General features: G+C 36.7%; 1 long non-coding RNA gene across 1 annotated transcript; it reads left to right on the top strand.

Moving 5' to 3' along the window:
• The first annotated feature begins 322 nt into the window (after nt 1-322).
• Nucleotides 323-4,374, top strand: LOC122071610. The gene is made up of 3 exons (XR_006138221.1): nt 323-641; nt 777-868; nt 4,120-4,374. It is a non-coding gene; the product is annotated as an uncharacterized LOC122071610 (long non-coding RNA).
• Nucleotides 4,375-4,632: the final 258 nt, after the last annotated feature.

Genomic DNA, 4,632 nt, shown 5'->3' with positions numbered 1-4,632 from the left:
GAGGATTTAAAAAGGTATAAATTTGCTAAAAATGAAGTTAGAAGTGATGCATATCCGGGTTCCAAAATCAGAATCAGATCGCTTATGAGAGCATTCGAATATTCAATAATTCAATTGAACAATCAATGCCAGATTTATAACCATATTGGGTTTACAAAGTGGGATGGCAAAACAATAAATAGCTGAAAGTTAAAACCAGAAGGTAAAAACCAAAGGGATGTGCAACGTTTAAGGTAGGAGGGGTATTTTTGGAATAGGAAGATAAAAGGGTTAAAATAGATCAGAGGACAATAGAGGGGTATTTTGGGAAATCAGAAAGTAAAGGGTTTTGACAACCCACATTGAGTTGATCAATGTAGATCGATTTCAACAACTGGGCTGTCTATGAGCAGGGTAGATCGAAGAAGCTAGCATCGTGCAGCAACAATGACGGAAGATGGAAAGGGATATTTACAAGGAAAGAAGCATTTAGAAACTATGTTGATCGAAGAAGGTAGCATTGTGGAGCAACAATGGCGGAAGATGGAAAGGGAGACTTTACAAGGAAAGAAGCAAATAGAAACTATTGACCTATATCGAATGGTTTCTCAGTTTAGGAGACAACACATACTTATATGGCAAGTGTATATCTCCTTCCTTTGGTAAGTCCAACCATAGCCTTGTATATAAATATATACTGCATATATTGTTCTAGCAGAAACGGAGGACCTCGCATAGCAATATTTTCAAATTTTAATCTAAAATTTCCTCAATGTGGAAACCCAAAATGGTTACAGAAAGAACAAGCGTTGGAGAAGAGGAAATCAAAGCAAAGAGACCAGTCATGGTGAGAATCCTGGGTAATCGGTCAAACATCTCTTCCTTGCAGGTCTGTTCTTCTTCTTCTTCCCATTAGCTCAATATTCTTCCCTATTGTTGTTCAATTTTCAATCTGGGGAACTCAGTGGCTTTACTTTCATAATAGTAGATGGATTCAAGTTGGTTTACATGTTATTTATTCTGTGCAAGTTCAAGTTCATGTAAAGTATAGATTAACCCTTGGCAATCAATTGGAGGAATTCAGATTTATCCAACTTCAGAAGATGCCATTCTACTACATGATTGTTGTAGTCTATTCCTTTCCATGTAGAATCAATTCTGGACTGGCTGTATCAATTGTTACTTTTTAGTCTAATTTGATGCAGGCAGATTTATAAAACCAAACATAACAAAAAGGGGAAGTGGGATTGATCGAGAAAGGGGAAGGGGAAGGGGAAGGGGAAGGGGAAGAAGGGTTTATTTCATTAAGGGTATAATTGGTATTTTATGTTTAGGAGGGTAGTTTAGGCATTATCACAAAACACCGGGTGACTTAAGAGCCATTCCAAACGGTTGGGGACATTAGAAAGAATCTTTTTATTTGGGGGGAGGTTAGTGATAATTTTAGAAAAGTGTGGGGTCAAGTTGATATTTTGACATAGTCCGGGGAGGGGAGTAATATTTCCTCTAACAAAAAAGGGCTTGCTGAACAAAAGTACAAAACTAGGGTTTCAGTGGACAACTCCACTTTACCATGACCAAAACTAAACCAATTTTACTAAAAATATGCTGTTTATGATTAATATAGGTCGCTATGTCCCTACACAAAATTTAATTTACAGAAAGTGCAAAGTTTTATTGCAATTATGATTTTAGCTTATGAGTCTTATTTTGGTTATTAATGTAAGAAGTAAAATCAAAATAACATTCTAAAATTGTAATCCCATCACAGATTGACACACCTTTAGGAAGGTTTTTTTCATAACTTTCCTTATATAACTTAGAATCACAAGATCTTGGTCTCTTTGGATAGGTAACTCTATAAGCCATCAAATGGCACCAAATCACACCGAACAAAGAGATGTTGTCTGTCCACTTTCTTACACGACTTGTACTTTGTGCTTCTTTTAATTGCATTGATTTCATGGTACTTGAGAAGCTCACTGCCATTTCATCATTTGTAAATCGATTTCTATAAGAGCCATCCTCCTGAATTTCTCCCTTCTCGTAGCCAATATGACATAGATTATGTAAATCGTTCCTATACAGACCTATGGCTACTTCCATTCATGACTATGCTAAAGTTTCACAGTATGTCTTAGTTCTGATTTATTTTCTTACTCCTCTGGGTTCTCAAATTCTGGTTTGCATTTATGTACTCTATTAATTCCCCCAGTTACTCTTTTTTGGATGATAAGATCTTTTCAGTGCTGGTTATTGAATTACCTACCCAACAAGACCAAGACCTTGTGATTTCAAGTTGTATTTAAAAAATTATGATTGCTTTACTGGCAGAGGTTCAATTTGATACAGGATTTTTGTTTTGTAAATCTATTTCTTAAAGGGTTTATCTGAATGACACCTTTATAGGTGAAGTTTGGTTGTTGTAACCTTATTTTATGTACCCTCCACTTGTTCATTGTACCCCTTCAAGACAGGCGCAAAAGTGTTTATTTTACTAAAACAAACAAGGAAGCATGAACTATCCCATCTTCTCCCTTTCTGATCTCATTCCCTGCTGTTTGACCTTAATATTTGCAAAATTGCACCGTGAAACTGGTCATCTTCTCCATGCCCGGTGATCTTTTTCTGGCCACCTGAAACATATCCCAAGTTATAGAGGAAAGGATAGAGAACGTTGCCATGTGTCTCAAAGATGGAACTGAGTAGTCGAACACATTGTTTTTCTGCACTCTTCTTAGAGGAATCAGTGCCCTTGATGCATTGAGGAAGGGAGAGAGAGTAATGGGTGATGTTACCGGTGATCATAATGGGGCTATGCACTGAACAGTAAACAAATTCCCAACCCACAAGTAGGACTGCTGGTTACTATTGTACAGAAATATAGGAGGTTTAATAATCACAGTAATAGGGATTGGATCAGACCTAAAATTAGGTAAAGAGAAAGCTGCAGCAACAGGATTTTATCCCAAAAGAAGGCAGCAATCCAATGGTGGGATTGATAGTTACAGTAGATGAAAGCAATTAGTAACTTACTGTTCAGAAATAGTAACTAAGGATAACACATAGGTCTTAGGTTAGAACACCCTCAAACTAGATCAGTTGAAGACAATAGAATATTTTTGAATTACCACAGCCAAATGAGGTTGGATCACAAGTTACAAGCCCAAACCAGAATTACAAGTAGTTACTAAATATTAACACTACAGTACCAGCTGATGGAAGTAACAGAGGGAACCACAATTCTCATTGATGGAAGGGTTGATATGCAACCTATGGCTTCAGAAAGTTATCTAGGTTTGATGGCTAGATGTGGCAAAATAGCCAAAGGATGAAATTAGAAAGTAGAGAGGAAAATAGCCACTTACAGACCACAGAAAATCCAGCCACTGGATATGGCTGAGACTGGTATGGAGGGTGGGTTTCAATGGGGAGACCTTGCTCTCAAAACATCAAGCAAACTTGTCATTCAGATCAGGAGTTAGGATGGTTTGTAGCTTGCTGCAGTAGAAGACCAACAGGCAGTGCCGCAGGTACACACTGGCATACAATCTCAATCCTTGGTACTGGATCTATGGGAGCACCTCTTCAAGTTTTTTTTTTCCCTTGGTACTCTTCAAGTTTTTGAACAGCAGCAACAGCATTGATGTGTGGAGGAATCATAGTTGTCAAGGTGACAAGGTGACCCAAGGCGGTGGAGGTGTGCCTAAGCGCTTAGGCGACGAGGCATTGCATAGGCTATCATGGCGCCGAAGTGTGATTTTTTATTTCCCCTCTTTTCTAATAATATATAGTATGCTACATATACCTTATATAATAAAAATTAACGTTAAGCTACATCAAGTCATAAAAAATCTACATTAAGTCACATCAAGTCATAATAAATCTACATTAAATCACATTAAGTCATCAAAAATCAACATTTGAGAATGTTCTTGTTCGCTAATAACTTTGACTGCTCAAATGACTTTTTTTTTTACATGAGACTTTTTGTATTAGGTAGAGCACAAAACCAGCTTTTCATCAAATGCAAGATTACTTAAAATCCGAATTGTATTAACAAAGTTATGTTCCAGCTTTCCAGCAAATCCTACAATTTCAGAATTGTCTTTTCTTAATGCAAATTTCTCTGTTTTTCAGGCATATGTTCTTGGAGGTTACTTGATTCTAAGGTGGGCCTGGCTTAAATGGAAGGAAAGGAGGCCCAAAAATGAATAGTCCATTTGAGATAGCTAGTTCTTCAAGTCATTATTTATTATTTGTTTTGATGGACCGTAGCTTTTACATACCATTGCTTATAGAGAACCATATGTGGATGAAGTAATTATATGAACCTTTCATGTCTAATCTTTTGCTTTTCTTTTGCTCAGATTAATTAATCTGCCAGTTCTTCCACATTTCTGGTTTTTGAGTTTCATGGCAGTGTTTTAAAACTATAAATTACCAACTCTGACGAACTCCTGCTGAACAAAAAATATGTGAATCAGTCTATTCAATTACAAAATTAATTGAATGTAAAGTGAAAAAAGGGTTCCAAAACCTTGGGATTTTTTTACTGAATTGTGTGATCAAATCCACCCCATGAACTTGAAGCATTGCATTAGATTCAATTATTGTTTGAGGATTCCAATCAGGATATGTAAGCGCACTGCT

Source organism: Macadamia integrifolia, unplaced genomic scaffold (genome assembly GCF_013358625.1).
Source record: "Macadamia integrifolia cultivar HAES 741 unplaced genomic scaffold, SCU_Mint_v3 scaffold_30A, whole genome shotgun sequence".
Lineage (NCBI taxonomy): Eukaryota > Viridiplantae > Streptophyta > Magnoliopsida > Proteales > Proteaceae > Macadamia > Macadamia integrifolia.
This window is presented reverse-complemented; position numbering and strand designations above follow the sequence as displayed.